Source organism: Aquarana catesbeiana, linkage group LG01 (assembly GCF_042186555.1).
Source record: "Aquarana catesbeiana isolate 2022-GZ linkage group LG01, ASM4218655v1, whole genome shotgun sequence".
Taxonomy (NCBI): Eukaryota; Metazoa; Chordata; class Amphibia; order Anura; family Ranidae; genus Aquarana; species Aquarana catesbeiana.
This window is the reverse complement of record NC_133324.1, coordinates 6,834,161-6,854,369: the sequence shown is the minus strand read 5'-3', so window position 1 is coordinate 6,854,369 and position 20,209 is coordinate 6,834,161. Positions and strand designations below refer to the sequence as shown.

Below are 20,209 nucleotides of genomic sequence, written 5' to 3'. Positions count from 1 at the left end.
TAAAAATTTCATTAGGGTGCAGTGTTGCATGACCGTGCAATTGTCATTCAAAATGCGACAGCGCTGAAAGCTGAAAAATGGCTTGGGCAGGAAGGGGGTGAAAGTGCCCGGTATTGAGGTGGTTAAAGGATCTTCATGGAATCCATATATAAAGAAGAATATATTAAGTTAATATTCTTATAAAGGACATAAAGAACAAAGAGAGTAAATATCAGTAAATCAGTGATGAGAGGGGAAAGGTTTGAACAAACAATGCAGAACATCATGACACATGAACAATAAACAATGAACTATGGACAACGAACTAATAAAAAACACAATGGGCGTGTGGTTGGCGTCCTCCTTCTGACGGGGAGAATAAATAACACCTGAGGAAGAGGTATCCCAATCTCCCAACCCGTTATAAAAAAGGCATCTGACAGGTGAGTGAGAAACATAAGACGGGAAGGTGAGTAGCATCAAGTTTTGGGGACTTCAGACCAATCACTAGAAATGTAGGAGGCTGGATGGAGCTTTTCCTCTTGTTGGGGGGGGTGGGGGAGGATTATCCTGCAATAGACCCCATACAGGGAGGCAGAAGATGCCATCATTTGGAGTCATGATGGGTAGGACTTTATTTTGTATGAGAGATAAGCAGCTTAGTTGGATATTCCCATTTGTAGGAGGTCTTCTGCTCCCAAAGATCATCTGTTGCACATTTGAATTGTTTCTGTTTCTGAGTGGGTCAATTCGATCGTGTGTGGGCTCCAGCGGACTTTGTTTTATCAAAAGTTTGACGGACTTAGATTTGAAACATGTTTCAAATCTATCCGGCGGACTCGAGTCCGGTCGAAAAGTCCGCTCATCTGTATGCTAGTCCGACGGACAAAAACCGAGGCTAGGGCAGCTATTGGCTACTGGCTATGAACTTCCGGTCGTACGTCATCACATACGAATCCGTCGGACTTTGGTTGATCGTGTGTAGGCAAGTCCGTTCATTCGGAAAGTCCATCGTAAAGTACGTCGAAAAAGCTCGGGGAGTGGACCAGTTTTCCTAGAGGTGGGCAGGAATTGATCTTTTATGTGGAAGACATGTTCTCCAGCCGGTTTATGTCTGGGGGACTGCAGGTGGGACATGTTCAGGCTTAACAATTCTGTGTGCCCCATCAACGATAAGTTTCTGGGGAGAGCTCAGAGGTAGAATGGTTTCATAGAACTGCTGAAGATATGTAATCAGTTTAGTGTTGGGTATCTCCTCTGGTATGACCCTGAAATTAATGATTCTTCTCGATTTATCCTCCACATCATTAATGTTATCCCTGAGACCTCCTATTTCCTGAGCTTGTGCCTGGTAAGCGTAAGCCAGCTCTAGGGTTGCCACCCAAACCTGGACACTTTAGCAGTGTACAGTAATTTTATTTTTATTTTTTCTAAGGGGGAATGCTGATGTATGGAGGGTTTTGCTCACCAAATACCACACTGACATCAGCATTCTCCCTTAAATTAGGATTCTTAAAGCCCCCTTTATAGCAGAGTCTGCAGAGCATTCTTTACATTTTTTAAGAGGTCTTTGGTGAAATATCTGTGGTCTAAACAGACTCCTGATGTCTCACTTTTGAAAAAGAGAAAGGGATCGAGGACAGAGAATCCCCAGTCCCTTTCTCTGCAGCCTCAGATGCACTGGACAATGAATGAATGGGAAGTGCTCAGTGCTGAGAGGCTTCCTGTTCATTCACAATACAATTTACTATACTTCAGTTATGAATGCATATAAGTGGGATCAGTAACAATCACTCACTGTGTTCATTCTTGAAAGGAAAGCAACAGTAAATTACATATTTTTTGGCTCCTTCCCTGCTCTCCATCCTGAAACATCCCCTTTAGCAGCTGACAGGAGAGTAGAGGAGGGAAGCTGGCAGCACTGCGGAGGGGGGACATGGGGGGGAGCAGGCAGCAGGGGGGATCTGCACTGCATGAGGTGATTAGGGTGCATGCCTATGCTTGTTTACTTGGGGAGACACAGTCTGGTCTGCGTAATGTGTCCAGGTTTAAGGCAGTCTGAAACCCGGACACATGATTCAAAATCCAAACTATCAAGGTGAATCCCAGACGGGTGGCAACCCTAAATAGCTTGTTATGTACCCTGACATAATCCCCCATGTTTATCTCCATGCAGTCAGTGCATTCTTCTACTAGATCCATTTATTTTTACATGTGGGGAGATGAAGTAGGACCCTTTACCTTGTCCTTTGCAGGAGAAGATGCATCTGGTATATCTTCCTCTGCAACTGGCAATCTCTACAGGTGTTGTCCTGGAGAAGGACCTCTGTCTGTGAGCCAGCGCCATCGTTGGCTGCACTCTGCATTGGATTTGGTGAAAAAAATCTGACGGTCTCCTCAGCCCCTTTGCAGCGTTCTTCCCTCTAATATTCTCTGCTGTGTAGTGGAAAGCCCAGGAGACAAGCTGATTGGCAGTGTGCCAGCAAATGCTGTGCTGCTGGGTTATTCATCTCAGGAGAAGAGCTCACAAATCAAGACGCCATTCTACTCCATGGCTGGGAGACGCCCCCCATAATATATTTTTTTGTTTCTTGACATTTTTTGTATTTTATATATATATATATATATATACTGTATATATATATATATATATATATATATATATATATATATATATATATATATATATATATATATATATATATATATATATATATATATATATATATATATATATATATATATATATATATATATATATATATATATATATATATATATATATATATATATATATATATATATATACACAGATATATATATATATATATATCTGTATATATAGATATATATATCTGTATATATATATATCTATATATATAGATATATATATATATATATACACTGTATATATTTTTTTTCTTTGGGGGGTGTTACAGTATTTTTTGGCAAATAACGTTCGCAAAAAAAATTTAAAAAAGCCCCATAAGCTTCTTCTGATGACAGTTTATACATGTTATAATAATTTGTATATGGACTACTGAGGAGTTTAAATTATTGTAATGGAAATTTGTAAGTTCTGTATATAATTGTATTGTATTTTGTATGTATTGCACACTGCCCTCACTGTGCACACAGCACTAATAATGTTTTCAGTAAATGTTTACATTCTTTCGAGTCCTGATTAGAATTAGCCTGCCTATGTAACGCCCCTTGTTACCATAAATGTACAATTGTAATATTAATGTGATACCTACGTAATCATGTGCATAAAAACCTTCAATTGCGTCATAATAAAGCAGAACAGTAATTTGGAAAGATGCTGAGCGTATCTTTTGTGTCTGTTCCCTACTGCAGTAGTTATTATTAATTTGGAACCACTAATCAATATGAGGATAGGAGTTGCCTATCATCAATTCAACCGAGTCAGCATGGCGAGCTTTGCCTTAGGAGGGGATTCCAGGTGACCCTGAGTATCCGAAACGAGGAGCTTGAGACGATCCGGGAATTTCTGATAATCAGCCTTTTGCTTACATTTGAGTTATCAGACTTCCTTGATCGGTAAGGCATTTTCGGGACAAAGGGTACCTATTTTACTCCCCTTAATCGAACTGTATTGATTGGTGGTTATATGTTATGTTGTCCCTGTCTATTGTCCATCGGAGTGTTATAGATAAGAAAGGGAAGAATAGTGCTGCTCACAGGTATATGTAGTAAATCTGCTGGATAAAGTAGTTTAGAGGCAAGAGGGTATAGGCACACGTAGAGAAGAGAGAAGACTGGCCAGTCATTATGGGCATTGAATTAAGTAAGGGAATGAAGGGTAAGAGACCCTCAAAAATGCCCAGCGCAAGAGGAGAGCTATATATGAACCAAAGGTGCGGTTCCGCCTATACTGAGCCCCTAGATTAATTGTTAGAGTGGACAGTGATCCACAATGGGTAACTGGGTTACCAAAGTCCACAGGGACCAAGAATCATGCAGAGTAAACAGCTAGAGAAACAGCTATCTATGTGAGCAGGATGGATGAAGGGTGACATTAACACTAGACAGAAAGGGAGATTTTCATGTGAAGTTGTGGGAAGAATTTGGGGTCAGGCACTACAACTATTAGAGTCAGAAACAGAGAAATGAGAGGTAAAACAGAATACTTTATATGTTGTCAGAGAGAGAAGATGGGATGAGCACTATGGCTGACCGTCTGATCATAGAAGCTAGATATAAAAGATATCTGAACAAAATAAAGAAAGTAGAATTTAGACAAAAATATTAATGAGAGTTAAAAGAAATTGAGAGAATGATATGCATGTGTTGTGTACAAATGGGAAAAATGTAAGCGATTTTAGAGAGATATTGGTGTGTGTGTGTGTGAATGCTGGGAGCTTTAGTTCTATTGCTTGTGTGTGTCATGTACGAAGATGTGACCCCCTCCTTTGTGCTCTCCTGAAAGAATGTGGTCAGTGATAAGCTGGAAGGACACCATGCCAATTTCTGTTTTTTAGACAAAACATTTATAACAAAATGTGCCGGGTTAACGAATCTAATGGTAAACAATGTGATCACAATTATTTTGAATCTGTTTTCCAAACATGTTAAAATGAAGGTTACATTTAACCGTGTATTACACAAATTGAATATCCTTTGATAATGGAAACAGTGCATGTAAAAAAGGGAAATTAAGTAAAATTAAGTAATAATGAGTATTAATTTCTAATATGAGTTTAACAATTTTATTAATAATATAGATATATTGAAACTGGTTTAGACAACCTTTGGTTGGAAATGAAATTCAGGTTATTGGGGAAATTTGTAATAAATGGGATTAGTTTAGATTAAGATAACAATTTTGTAATTTTACATTTATACAATAAGCTCTTATTGAGAGAAAAAAAGATTAAGATGAGGTTGTTATTTTGAATACAGCTGACATAATATTTAACAAAGCCAAGATGGATGGGATACATAAGAAGTTCTTCTACAAAAATGAAATTTCAAGGTTCTTGATAATAACTTGATGTCAGTCCATGATGTGAGAGTTGTTATAAATAAAATTTAAATATAACAGACCCATCACATCAAGTCCACACACTCTGTTAGGATAGATGCCGCCTGCAGCCAGTTGTTTTATAGTTTTTGATGCTTTCTGGTCCATCATACAGATTGTTGGTCCTTTTGTTTTTATTTATTTTTATTTTTGAAATCCAAAGCAGAATGTGTGGATTGTGAAATGATGTGCCCCTTTTTCTTGTAAGTACAGTGGTATAAGCAGAAGAATATTTTGGATTTATGGGCATCTCTCCATGACCGCAGGGTATTGTTATCATTTATTATAATATTGCCAGGAAAAAGTTGTCTTTTGAAACATGAAACTGGAGTTCTTACACAAACAGTGTGATAGAACACAAGCCATTGTAATATATTTATGCAAGCTGGACCCAGTAATGAAGGGTTCACCCCGATATATCAGAGCTGTAGCTCTTATGCAAAGGTGCTATTAGACAAAGTTAGATATTGTTTTGGTCAAACATTTAATTTTTAATGGTCCGACATTCTGTGCAGCAAATATACAGCTAACTAAATGTTTGTCTAATGAAAGGTTTAAAATATGAGTTTGTTTATGTACAAATCTAACAATGAAAAATGCGTACATTTGAATCCAGCCACCTTATTGCCTCTATTGGAGGAGGCTGGAGACAAAGGAAGACACGTGTGTTAAATTGATGGTGTAGGAATCAGCTGCTGTGAGTCCAGTGCAGGACACACTCCCTGAAGACCCAGATATTACATTTTTTGTAGATTTGAGGATGCAGTTTATCACCCAGAAGGATACTCTGTATTCAAAGTCATTGGATCCTTTTTCCCCAGCTCAAGAAACAGAGCTCCATGTTTTAGCAAAGCCTGTGAGCTATAAAAAGAGTGTATATTTATATAGATAGTCGAGATATAGAGAGCTTTTGGTTCCATTTAAAGGGCCAGAAGTTTGTTTTTACTTCGGCAGGTAAACCAACCAAGCATGCCAAGTTAATTTGATCGGCTGTTTTCAGCCTTCCAGGTTCTTGCTGAGGTAGCCATATTAACTTTCACACATGGAAGCAGACCAGGTGACTAAGGATGCTGCATTTACAGCCCCGGACACTTGATGGGTCTGTGCAACTCACAGATTCCACCCTAGTTCTGGCCCAGTATAGCTGGGATTAATAATTCAACTTTAAGGACCCCAGAACGAGAAGAACAAGTGGTCCACAGGGGGCAACTTCTTATGAAACAGGACTTTGGAAAAGGTGATCATTTATGTCTGCCAGCCACTCTTTTCCCTCCAGCTTGACACATGGACCGTGTCATCAGTCACAAGCAGTTATGGCTGCCTTAGTAAATGAGCATGGGATAGAGCCAGGGTTCTCCACAGTTGTTTTTATAACATACCACTTCTTGTTTTACCTGTTACCAAAGGTGTTACCAAAAGCTGAACATCCCTCCCAGAGATTACAAAAAGATATATCCAGATGCCCAAGTCAGGATCTTACGAGTATGCATTTTGTCTGTATGGACATGTTTTTTGGATGTTCAGTGGCAAATGCTACTGCAAAGGCCACAGTAAAAAGTGTTATCAGAAGTAGTTTGTAAGTACAGAGTGCCAGAAAGTACAGAGAGTAACAGAGGAAATCATTTTTTATAGGAGAGTCCTTACTAGAAGTTTTGAGGTTTTATTTTTACACCCCCCTACTGTCTACAATGTATCAGACAAAGTAGAGTAAGAAACTAGAAAACTTTTGCCTTAATGTTTTCTTATATTTGATGAAGCCCCTAAGGGGGATATTGGACTCTCTCCCTATGGGATTTGGTTTGGGAGGGTGTTACTCACTTGCTTATATTTTGTCTCAGCAGCTGAAGTCCTTCATTCGGATCTCACAGAGAATGTTGCTGATCTTTTAAGGTTTTTGACAAACTCATTTATGTGTTTTCTCCCCAATTCCAGATCCTAAAAGTTTGGAAGGATCTAAAACTAAAGCCAGGTGACTTGTGGATTTTTAAGAGACATTTATATATAAGGAAATGTTTGGAGACTCAATACAGCATCTATTTCATGTACAGTTTTTGCAAAACTTGAAGGAAAAGTCACCTGGATCCACACCAGACACTGTAAAAATGACTAAATTAAAGAAATCTCTGTTTGATTTGTTTCCCTCTTATGATCACAGTCTAGGGTACTTTTTGATTCAGTTACTTTAATTGTAAGGGATATATATATATTTGAAAAATAGTTTAGCCATGTTGAAGTCATATTTGTCTTTTGTACGTCTTCCATTTTATGTAGAATTGTCTGTGTTTACATGTGCTGATAAATCAGCATGTCCACAATTCAGCTAGAAGGCCATTCTGGCCACAGGAGTGTACAGCCAGTACTCTGTAAATATGTCTTATCAATCATTTGTTCTTCACAATGAAAAGTCATTTTGTAATGAAAAAGTTGCTCAGCTATTATTTTCTCCACAATGGAATTTTTGTTGCCTCTTTGGCCAGGACTACCTCCACCTAAGCGTGTGGAGGTTCCAGGTTAAAGGTGATAGCAGGTATGGTTAGTGATCAAAATATTGATCAAAAGAGGGGAGACTGTAATGGAAATTTGTAAGTTCTGTATATAATTGTATTGTATTTTGTATGTATTGCACTCTGCCCTCACTGTGCACACGGCACTAATAATGTTTTCAGTAAATGTTTACATTCTTTCGAGTCCTGATTAGAATTAGCCTGCCTATGTAACGCCCCTTGTTACCATAAACCTACAATTGTAATATTAATGTGATACCTACGTAATCATGTGCATAAAAACCTTCAATTGCGTCATAATAAAGCAGAACAGTAATTTGGAAAGATGCTGAGCGTATCTTTTGTGTCTGTTCCCTACTGCAGTAGTTATTATTAATTTGGAACCACTAATCAATATGAGGATAGGAGTTGCCTATCATCAATTTAACCGAGTCATAGGTTTTGACTTTACTTCCAATTTAAGTCTAGGTAATGCTGGAACATGGGGTCTAGGGTTACATTTATTGGCCAAGCGATATCCAAATTTATTTTGCCAAGTGAAAAGTCTGTGATGTGCCCACCGCGGTGACTTCTCTATTGTTGAAGTCAGACCTTTCACTCGGTGTGCACATGTAGCATGTTGTTCCAGAACTGTGAAGGCTTTTTTAGATGTTGATTGGCAAACTCTAATCTGGTGTCCTGTTTTTGAGGCTCACCAATGGTTTATATCTTGTGGTGAACCCTCTGTATTCACTTTGGTGAAGTCTTCTCTTGATTGTTGACTTTGACACACATACACCTACCTCCTGGAGAGTGTTCTTGATCTGGCCAACTGTTGTGAAGGGTATTTTCTTCACCAGGGAAAGAATTCTTCGGTCATCCACCACAGTTGTTTTCCGTGGTCTTCCGGGTCTTTTGGTGTTGCTGAGCTCACCAGTGCGTTCTTTCTTTTTAAGGATGTTCCAAACAGTTGATTTGGCCACACCTAATGTTTTTGCTATCTCTCTGATGGGTTTGTTTTGTTTTTTCAGCCTAATGATGGCTTGCTTCACTGATAGTGACAGCTCTTTGGATCTCATATTGAGAGTTGACAGCAACAGATTCCAAATGCAAATAGCACACTTGAAATGAACTCTGGACCTTTTATCTGCTCCTTGTAAATGGGATAATCAGGGAATAACACACACCTGGCCATGGAACAGCTGAGCAGCCAATTGTCCCATTACTTTTGGTCCCTTAAAAAGGGGGAGACACATATACAAACTGTTGTAATTCCTAAACCGTTTACCTGATTGGGACGTAAGTACCCTCAAATTAAAGCTGAACGTCTGCAGTTAAAGCACATCTTGTTTGTTTCATTACAAATCCATTGTGGTGGTGTATAGAGCCAAAAAGATTAGAATTGTGTTGATGTCCCAAAAATTTTTGGACCTGACTGTATTTGCTGGCTCAGGGCTGTTTCCATAGTGAATCTAAAGCTGTTTGTCCACATCCTCTTACACTAGTGGCCTACTTTGAAGAAGTTCAATCCACTAGAGGGTGTATTCTAAGTTGCATTAGCTCTGCTGTATCCCAAGTTCTTCAACCAATAAACACAAAAAAGAAACTTCTGTTTGGTTATTGTGTGGAGAGACTGAGAAACTGCTGTGGTCTGGCTCCCATGCACCTAGTAGGGAGTAGAAACTGGGACAAACAGTGGGTCCAGCTTGGGGTTTGCACTACATTTTTTGGATAGAGTAAGGAATGGTTATAGCCCCCTGTCAGTTTTTTGCCATTCGTGTCCCATTGGGGAGATTTGCCTTCACTTTCTGTCCCATAGCCAAAACAGGAAGTGAGAGGAAATCCCTCCAAAGTGAGGAAATCCCTCCAAAGTGAGGAAATCCCTGCTAATTAAGGGAATACATACCCCCCCCCCCCCCAGCAGAACTAGTGCCCCCATCGGAAAAGATTTCCCCTCGATACTGTTCTGGGGAATAACTCAAAGTTTAGGATTTTCTTTTACTTTCACCTTTGATGATAGGGAATCTCCCTAACGGGGACAGAAGTAGCAATAAGATTCTAACAGGTGTTCTCATCCATCTCCAGTCTGTCCAAAACAAAGGAGTAAGGTTTTGCCTTAAGTCCCTTAGCATTTATAGATGTTAACCATTTTGGATAATGCCTGTGATTCTTAGAATGGTTTTCATGGGCCCCATGTATAAAGAAAAATATATCAAGCTAATATGCTTATAAAGGACATAAAGAACCAAGAGAGTCAATATACGTAAATCAGTGATGAGAGGGGAATGATTTGAACAAACAATGCAGAACATCATGAAACAGTAATAAACAATGAACTAATAAAATACACAATGGGCATGTGGTTGGTGTCCTCCTTCTGACAGGGTGGATAAATAACACCTGAACAAGAGGTATCCCAAACTCCCGACCCATTATACGAAGGCTACTGATCGGTGAGTGAGAAACGTAAGGCAGGAGGGTGAGTAGCATTACGTTTTGGGGACTTCGAACAAATGACTAGAAATGTAGAAGGCTGGAGCTTTGCCTGTTGGTGGGGGAGAAGAAGAATCCTGCAATAGACCCTATACACTGAGACAGGAGATGCCATCATTCAGAGTCATGATGGGTAGGATTTTAGTTTGATGAGAGATAAGCAACTTAGTTGGATATTCCCATTTGTGGGAAGTCTTCTGCCCCCAGAGATCATTTGTTACACATTTGAATGGTTTCTGTTTCTCAATGCGGTAGATGCAGAAATATCTGAACATAGAGAGATGTTTCTATGGCTTTGGGAGTTTACCAGTTTTCCTGGAGGTGGACAGGAGTCGATCTTTTATGTGGAAGAAATGTTCTCTAACTAGTCCATCTCTGGGGACCGCAGGTGGGATATGTTCAGGCTTAACAATTCTGTGTGCCCCATCAATAATACGGTAATTTCCTGGGGAGAGCTCAAATGTAGAATGATTTCTTAGAACTGCTGAAGATTTGGAATCAATTCAGTCTGTGTTATCTCCTCTGGTATGACCTTGGATTTAGGGTTTCTTCTTGATTTGTCCTCAAGATCAGCAATTTTACACATGAGCCCTCTTATCTAATGAGCTTGTGCCTGGTAAGCATCAACCAGCTCTTCTTCTACTTTATGTTTGCATGTGGGGGAATGTAAGTTGTAAATCTTGTTGGATTTCCTGTGCAGGGACAGCAGTATTTGTTTTGCCATGTTGGCAGAGGCTGGTGTATTTTGTGCAGCAGGGAGGTCGGATAGAAGGATGGAGCGATCAGGCTGATCTGGAAAGAAATTCAAGAATCGAGGTGCAATTCTCTACCATGGCGGACACCCCCCATATTATATTTCTTTTTTGTTTCTTGACATTCTTTTCTAATTTTTTACCTAATTTTTGAAACTCTGCGGTAGTCTATATACTATTTATTATAAAATGCACAAACCTCCACCAGAAGATATAAGTATCACTAAAGGCAAAACCTTTTTTTTTTACTTTTTGATAGGGTGGAGAGGGATTACAACCCTTTTCAGTTTGTATTGCTGTCTGTGTCCCCGTTAAAGTGGAGTTCCACCAAAAAGTGCAAGCTCCGCTGATCTTCTTCCTCCCCTCCTCCGGTGCGACATTTGGCACCTTTCAAGGGGGAGGGGGGGGGGACGGGTACCTGTTTTTGACAGGTACCCATCCCCACTTCCGGGAGACTGGGCCGCGGTGACATCGCTCAGAAGTTAGGCCCCCTCCTCCTTCCTCTGCCGTTGGGTCAGTTAGAAAGCACAGCTTTGCGCATGCACAGTAGGCAACCAGCTGTGAAGCCAAAAGGCTTCACTGCCGGTTTCCCCTACCACGAATGGCAGCGGCGGCAGCACCTAAGAGCCGAAAATCAGCTGTGGTGCCTACATGGCGGGCTCTTTGGACAGGTGAGTGTCCTTATATTAAAAGTCAGCAGCTACAGTATTTATAGCTGCTGATTTTTAATTTTTTTTTCCCCAGGTTGGAACACCGCTTTACGGAGATTCCCCTCTCTATTAGTCCTGTTTACCATTGTCATTGAAAGTGAAGGAAATCCCAAATTTTGGGATGTCATAGAGGGGAAATCTTCTGATGGGGACACTAGTTCTGGTGACCTGGGGGCCCCCAAGAAATTCCCTTAATTTACAGGGATTTCCTCTCACGTCCTGTTTATGGGTGGGCTCAATTCAAGAAAGAATATCTCATGAGATAATTGAATCAGGTGACACATTTTCTCCAATTATCCCATGAGATAATAGTGAAGGGAAATCTCTGCATTGGGACACAGATGGCAAAAAAAAAAAAAAAATCTGATGGGTTAAAATCCTCCCTTTCTCTATCCAAAATTAAAAAAATATATATTTTATCCAATGCATATTTTCAGTGCAAGCAAACACAATATGATACCCAATTATTTGGTAATATATAAAATATGGGGTTGCACCGAGTAAATAGATACCAAACATGTCAAGCCTAAAAATGACTCACTCCTGTGAAATTGCAAAAAAAAAAAATGATGGTACCCAAGATTCTCCATAAAAGATGATTTAAAAGCCTTTACAGGTTATCAGTTTAAAGATAGACGTAAAATCTTATTTATGTTTACATACACGTGCTTGCCTTATACCGTGTTTTTTATATGAGGTGTGTACAGGGGGGAGGGAGTGCTTTACATTTTTATATTATTTTTACTCATCTTATACAATGTTTTATTTTTTACACTTTTTTTTACTTTATTGGTATCACAAGTGGGCTATCAAGACCTCTATACATAGTTGTCAATTTTTTTTTTTTTTTTTCCCCAGAGACACCTTTTTTTTCTGTGTGTCAAGCCACCCACTGAAGGGGAAGTGTGAACTTAAATTAAGGGTAGGGCATTTATTTAAATAGGTGTGGATCTAATACAGGCATATTATTACCTTACAGTGCCTTGAGAAAGTATTCATACCCCTTCAAATTCTCCACATTTTGTCATGTTACAACCAATAACGTAAATGTAATTTATTGGGATTTTTTGCGATAGACCAAAGTAGCAAAGAAATGCTGAAGAGATCCACAGCTCAGGTGTGAGAATCTGTCCACAGGACAACTATTAGTCGTGCTCTCCACAAATCTGCCCTTTATGGAAGAGTGACAAGAAGAAAGACATTGTTGAAAGAAATCCATAAGAAGTCCCATTTGCAGTTTGTGAGAAGCCATGTGGAGGACACAGCAAACATGTGGAAGAAGGTACTCTGGTCAGATGGGATCAAAATTCAACTTTTTGGCCTAAAAGCACAATGCTATGTGTGGAGGAAAACTAACACTGCACATCACCCTGAACACACCATACCCACTGTGAAACATGGTGGTAGCAGCATCAAGTTTTGGGGATGCTTTTCTTCAGCAGGGACAGGGAAGCTGATCACAGTTGTTGGAAAGATGGATGGAGCCAAATACAGGATAATCTTAGAAGAAAACCTGTTAGAGTCTACAAAAGACTTGAGACTGGGGTGGAGGTTCACCTTCCAGCAGGACAACGACTCTAAACATACAGCCAGAGCTACAATGGAATGGTTTAGATCAAAGCATATTCATGTGTTAGAATGACCCAGTCACAGTCCAGACCTAAATCACATTGAGGAGGCAAGACTTGAAAATTGCTGTTCACAGACGCTCTCCATCCAATCTGACAGAGCTTGAGATATTTTGCAAATAAGAAGAATGGTCAAAAATGTTCCTCTCTAGATGTGCAAAGCTGGTAGAGACATCCCCAAAAAGACTTACAGCTGTTATTGAGAAAGGGGGTTCTACAAATTATTGACTCAGGGGGAGCACCATACAAATGCCCCCCACACTATTCACATATTTATGTGTAAAAAAATTTTAAAGACATTTATCATTTTCCTTCCACTTCACAATTATGTGCCACTTTGTGTTGGTCTATCACATAAAAGCCCAATGAAATACATTAATGTTTTTGGTTGTAACATGACAAAATGTGGAAAATTTCAAGGGGTATGAATACTTTTTCAAAGAACTGTATTACCATACTTTAAAGTTGAACTTCAGGAATACAGCCACTTTCAAAAATATGCTTGCCTACTATTGGTTAATTCCAACGAGGTGCATACCTCCTTATGGACTTATCTCTGAGTAAAATTGCTAATTTTACTCAGAGCCGGGAGTACGGCTATCGCTATACTTTCTCAAACATCAGCCGCCCTGCCTGCCACTCTGTTCTGCTGTCCATTCACAGAAGGCTTTGTATTTTGTAAATGGGTTTGCCCAATGCAGAGTGCTCTGTGATTGGGCAAGAAGAGAGAGGGGTGGGCAGAGTGACTGTGGAGGACACTACAGCTGCAGGAGCTTAGCCTTCAATGACCCCCTCTCAGCACACCTTTGTCTCCAATGCACCACCACAGCACACCTCTGCCTCCATATCGGTCTCTCTGAACAACTGATAGAAGAAATAATCAGAGTCAGAATCCCTGTTACCCAAAATGAACTAATCAAGATGGCAACTCAGACTGCAGACTTAGAAAACTTAAGTTGGAGAAGATGATGCCTACCATTCAACTGGTCCATTATACTGACCCATCCTCTGTGACAGCCTCAACTCCAGCATATTTTCCTCCTCCATTATTTCTGGGTGTGCCTGGGCCCAGGTAGTTTGGCTTAACTTGATCTACCGTGTCTAATGAACAATGATAATGTCATCGGTAGTCTAATTTCTGCCTCCACTGTGGAGCTCCAGGGCACTTCCTGGGTAACTGTCCAGTGAGGCCAAACAGTAAGAAGATTTCTCCTGCCACCTATCTGTTCATATTCCATTAGCTAGATCAGCTCATATCACCCTTTCTTTGTCTCTGCAGGGCCCCAGAAAAATAACTGAAGTACAAGATATCATTCTATCAGGATCTAGCATGTGTTTTTTGAATGATACTCTAGCTTAACAACTCTGAACTCCCCTCCATCCTGAGGCTTAATTTCTGTATATTCAGTCAGTCACACAAGAGACATTTCGACGACTCACAATGTCTCAGGGTCATCAAGAGTTCTTGAGCTTTGACCACTATTTTCAATTACTCTGGGTATGCCCTGGTTGCTATGGGCTGAAACCCCCCCCCCCCCATTTCGGTTCGCACGAGCACTCTCAAACATCTCAAAAGTTTGAACCTGAACCTGAAATCCTATTACAATCTTTGGGAAGCGAATTTATAAAACCAAAAGTGCCCATTTTGAAGGCTTATATGCAAGTTATTGCCCATAAAAAGGGTATGGGGGGTCCGGATACTCATCTGGGGGACATGTATCAATGGAAAAAATGTTTTTAAAAAAGATTGTTTTTACAGGAGCAGTGATTTTAATGATGCTTAAAGTGAAACAATAAAAATGAAAAATTACAGTTGGGGGAACTTTTTTCCCTGTGGCCTCGGCTTCTGTATGCCATGTATTTGTACATGCTGTTTCTTTTTGTTACCCTTTTTATTGTACTTTATAAAACTTCCATAAAAAGATTAAAAGAGAAAAATGAAAAATTCCTTTAAATATAGTGCCGGGGGGGGGGTCCTCCTAGTCTGCCTGTAAAGTGGTGCATCTGTACCATGTATAGAACCTGCTGCAGCAAAGCTGACATTAAAAAAACATTATATGGTAAACGTTCCGCGTTACCCCCAACTGTGATTAACTAATGTGAAATTTAAATGAGTGAAAATCTATTTTAAAAGTGCATAAAAAACGCACAAAATAGAAAATATATGAAACATTAATAATCCTGAGTGCTGCAACTAAAAAACCTTGAACATTAGGTTTTGTACAGTATAAAGAAAAAAAGTTCAGTGCACTACTCAAATTAAAACCAAATAATAATGTGAATATAAAATAATAAAAAAAATTATAGTTCATATGTAAAATGATGGTATCATAAACCAGAGGTGTGATTCCTCTTTAAGTCTTCAGTAAATCTTTTATGGATCTTCTAAGACAGTGCAGAAATAGAATGCTAATGCCAATGGAATAAAAAATTCACATTCCTTATCATTAATAATCCCCTTCCTATGACCATCCTGGACTATATTTTTAAGGATTTTTTTTTTTATATTTGTCTACTGGATCTTTGTTTAGGATAGTGTATGTATTCCTATCCGATAATAGGAGCTCCATCTGCTTCAGGTAATTATCCTTTTTGAGGACAACAATCCCCCCCCCTTGTCCACTGGTCGTATAATGAGCTCTTTCCTCTTACACAGGGAAGCAATCCCTTCTTCATTCATTTTTTCACATTCCTTCTTAAAATTCACCCGTTGCAAGTCCTTTAGAACCAGTTCCTTAAATACAGTAAAACTGGGAGCTGGTTTACCAGGAGGGTTGAACAGGGATGCATTTCTTAGTCCTGTTCCTCATACTTGGGATCCATCTTTTGAAGTATTAATTTCATAATGGGGTTAGAGAGAAAATACCATTTTATGTTTAGTTTTCTGGTGTATTTTTGTATGTCCAAAAACATCTGGAATTTATTTAATGACTTCTTGGGGGCATATTTTAAACCTTGATTTAATGTTAATTTCTCAGATCTAGTTAATTCCTCCCCACTGAGATTGAAGACACCCTCACATTTGATCTCCTCCTTTTTTTGGGGGGTAGTTGCGCTTCCCTCCTCAGCATCCTCTCTTAGTCTTCCTTTTCTGTTTTGGCCCCTTCCTAAAAAATTGGCCGTCTTATTTTGCAGGGGGGCCGCCCCTGGGGGAATATCTTGAATACGTGTCTGTGAATTCCCCAATGGTCTGTGTTCAGTATTGGAATATTGTCCTGTCTCCTCTGTGTTTACCCCGTATCCCTGTAATGGGCCATATTGGTTCCTAACGGGTATGTCATACCCTCAAGGGGCTTGTGGGGAATATGGGGGGTCATCTCTATATGGGTCCCTGGGGGGATTCCGCTGTGATCGGTCATCATAATATCCCCAATGATCCATATCTGATTGTCTAGCGCGGGGATGTGTATATGGGCCAGAATAGTGTGGGTTAGTTGAGGGTAGATGACGTCTATAGCCCCTCCTACCTTAATTGTGACCTCTCCCCAGATTTTTAGTATACTGGTGGGTATATGGTGGATAGGAATTGTGTGATCCATTATTGGAAGGTCTATTAGTGTTATAGTTTCCACTCTTGGTAGGGTTAGAAGTTGCATTACCCCCCATTGGGCCTGGTCCTGGGTCTCTGGGGCGGGGGGTAGGTGGGCCTGGCAAGGATCTTAATGAGTCTGTAGAGGAGGGTGCTGGTTCACTGACGGCCATTGTCTCCTCACTGGAATTGCACACATCAGATGCATTAACAAAGCTGTCACGACAGCTCTCCTGCCATTTAAGTACATTATGGGATTTATAATCCTCCACGTCCCTGAGGTATTTCTTTAGTTTTTTTAATTTTCTGCTCTTCCTCTTCTTCTATCATAATTTCTTTCAGCTCTTTCATATAAATTTGGTATAATCCCTCTTTATTCTAAGGGGGCTAATTTCTCTTTGATGGTACCTATTTCCTGTTGTAATTTAGCTACTTCAGCTCTCTTTCTTGCGACCTAAAATTCAAGAAAAGCTATACCAGCATCATTAAAGTATAAAAACCATTCTTGAAGCTTGGTGTCACCTTTGTCTGGGTACACATGCCATCTGATTCTCCTCGGGATCATTTTTTCCTTGAGATATCTCTCAACTAACTCTGATATTAGCACATTTTTAAGTCGCATAAAAAATGCCCCGTATCCCTTCCGTGGGTGAATTGGTTTGATCAAACACCTCTTCTGGGTTAATTTTCCTATTACAAAAGTCAAACACTTCCATATTGCTACAATGTGACCACCTAAGAGTGTGTCAAAAAATAAAATGAACTAAAATAAAATAAAGTGAATCTTTCTACAAACAGATACAATTATTTAAATAATCAAATTAACCTGTATCGGATGGGGAAGCAGTGAGAGATAAATTCAAAACTATGGGACAATATATGGTAAACGATCCGCGCTACCCCCAACTGTGATAAACCAATGTGAAATTTAAATTATTGAAAATCTATTTTAAAAGTGCATAAAAATTGCACAAAATCACAAATATATGAAACATTGGTTGGACAATTTTTCTGTTTTGTTGTTTTTTGAATAAAGTAAATAATAATTTTTATATTTTTACCTATATATTTTTATCAGCTTGTTTCCATGATAAATGTCAGATTTATATATGGTGATATATTTTCCAGTGAGGCGAACTCTATAGTGAATGCTTCACTGGAAAATGCTATATTCGCTATGTTTTAGCAATAGGACTCTGAATATATCGCTTTGGTTGTAATATATTATGGTTTATGAAATGATATACATTATTTGTGATGTGCTTTAGCTAGTACATACTAATTTTGTGGCTGACAAGGAGGATGGTTGGTTTCATGTCCATGCACATAGTGGGCTGTGCAGGATGTGATCCCAAACCCATTTCCGATTTTAACGATGCACTGAGGTATTTAAAGGTGTGGTGGGTGACGTCTGGCCATAGCCTCCTCTCCCAGTCGATGCCTGTTTAGGAGAAACGTAGCGTTGGGCGGAGCCAGAGGACCTGATGTTACCACACTCTCAGCTGATCGGCTTCGGCGTCGGCTGTGTTTTTTAATTGCAACGGTGTTTTACCCTGCCAATGCTTTGAGGTCAGTTGTCCATTCATGGATTAAAGCATTTTAAACTACTGCACAATGAAGCGCCTCTTTTTATTTTAAAATATACTATTTCCTGCTGTGAGTGGTTTTGCTGGAGCAGCTAATGGAGGAGAGCGTTCCTGATTGCCGCCTCTGAAATTTCAACTACCAGGCGTGGAGGGAAGTCTGTCTCTACTCAAAGACCAGTTGTTCCTGACCTCGAGAGGAGTTTGTTCAGGCTCGCATGATCTCTGTGGTGGGGATCCATCAGATCTGGTAAGCAGCCCCCTTTTCCTATTTCTACACTGTCTTAGAAGATCCATAGAAGATTTACTGAAGACTTAAAGAGGAATCACACCTCCGGTTTATGATACCATCATTTTCCATATGAACTATAATTTTTTTTAATTTCTTTTTATTCACATTATTATTTGGTTTTAATTTGAGTAGCACACTGAACTTTTTTCTTTATACTGTACAAAACCTCATGTTCAAGTTTTTTTAGTTGCAGCACTCAGGATTATTTATGTTTCATATATTTGCGATTTTGTGCTTTTTTTATGCACTTTTAAAATAGATTTTCACTCATTTAAATTTCATATTGGTTTATCACAGTTGGGGGGTAGCGTGGAACGTTTACCATATATTGTCCCATAGTTTTGAATATATCATTCTCGCTGCTTCCCCCATCTGATACAGGTTAATTTGTTTATTTAAATAATTGTATCTGTTTGTAGAAAGATTCACTTTATTTTATTTTAGTTCATTTTATTTTTTGACACACTCTTAGGTGGTCACATTGTAGCAATATGGATGTGTTTGACTTTTGTAATAGGAAAATTAACCCTGAAGAGGTGTTTGGTCAAACCAATTCACCCACGGAAGGGATACGGGGCATTTTTATGCGACTTAAAAATGTGCTAATATCAGAGTTACATGCCACTTGGGATATTGTTTTCCTTGAGAGATATCTCAAGGAGAAAATGATCCCGAGGAGAATCAGATGGCATGTGTACCCAGACAAAGGTGACACTGAGCTTCAAGAATGGTTTTTATACTTTAATGATGCTGGTTAGGGATGAGCCGAACACCCCCCTGTTCGGTTTGCACCAGAACATGCGAACAGGAAAAAAGTTCGTTCGAACACGCGAACACCGTTAAAGTCTATGGGACACAAACATGAATAATCAAAAGTGCTAATTTTAAAGGCTAATATACAAGTTATTGTCATAAAAAGTGTTTGGGGACTTGGGTCCTGCCCCAGGGGACATGGATCAATGCAAAAAAAAGTTTTAAAAACGGCAGTTTTTTCAGGAGCAGTGATTTTAATAATGCTTAAAGTCAAACAATAAAAGTGTAATATCCCTTTAAATTTTGTACCTGGGGGTGTCTATAGTATGCCTGTAAAGGGGCGCATGTTTCCTGTGTTTAGAACAGTCTGACAGCAAAATGACATTTTGAAGGAAAAAACTCATTTAAAACTACCCGCGGCTATTGCATTGCCGACAATACACATAGAAGTTCATTGATAAAAACGGCATGGGAATTCCCCAAAGGGGAACCCCGAACCAAAATTTAAAAAAAAAAATGACGTGGGAGTCCCCCTAAATTCCATACCAGGCTCTTCAGGTCTGGTATGGATATTAAGGGGAACCCCGGCCAAAATTAAAAAAAAAAAATGATGTGGGGTTCCCCCTAAATTCCATATCAGACCCTTCAGGTCTGGTATGGATTTTAAGGGGAACCCCGCGCCAAAAAAAAAAAAAAAAAACGGCGTGGGGTCCCCCCAAAAATCCATACCAGACCCTTATCCGAGCACGCAACCTGCAGGAAAAGAGGGGGGACGAGAGTGCGGCCCCCCCTCCCTCCTGAACCGTACCAGGCCACATGCCCTCAACATTGGGAGGGTGCTTTGGGGTAGCCCCCCAAAACACCTTGTCCCCATGTTGATGAGGACAAGGGCCTCATCCCCACAACCCTGGCCGGTGGTTGTGGGGGTCTGCGGACGGGGGGCTTATCGGAATCTGGAAGCCC

The 20,209-nt window shown here is 39.7% G+C and overlaps 1 protein-coding gene across 9 annotated transcripts in view; it reads left to right on the top strand.

The window, feature by feature from the left end:
- Positions 1-299: 299 nt before the first annotated feature.
- The window catches only part of LOC141129995 (chymotrypsinogen 2-like), a 64,020-nt gene continuing 44,110 nt past the window's right edge, over positions 300-20,209 (top strand). For 2 of the 9 annotated variants that reach the window (XM_073617998.1, XM_073617997.1), the window contains exon 1: positions 9,842-9,985. The gene's annotated coding sequence lies outside the window, so the exon portion shown is untranslated. Of the gene's footprint in view, positions 449-9,823; positions 9,986-10,012; positions 10,133-20,209 lie in introns of those variants that run through there. The other 7 variants (XM_073618017.1, XM_073618014.1, XM_073618004.1 and 4 more) reach the window with 7 other exon arrangements.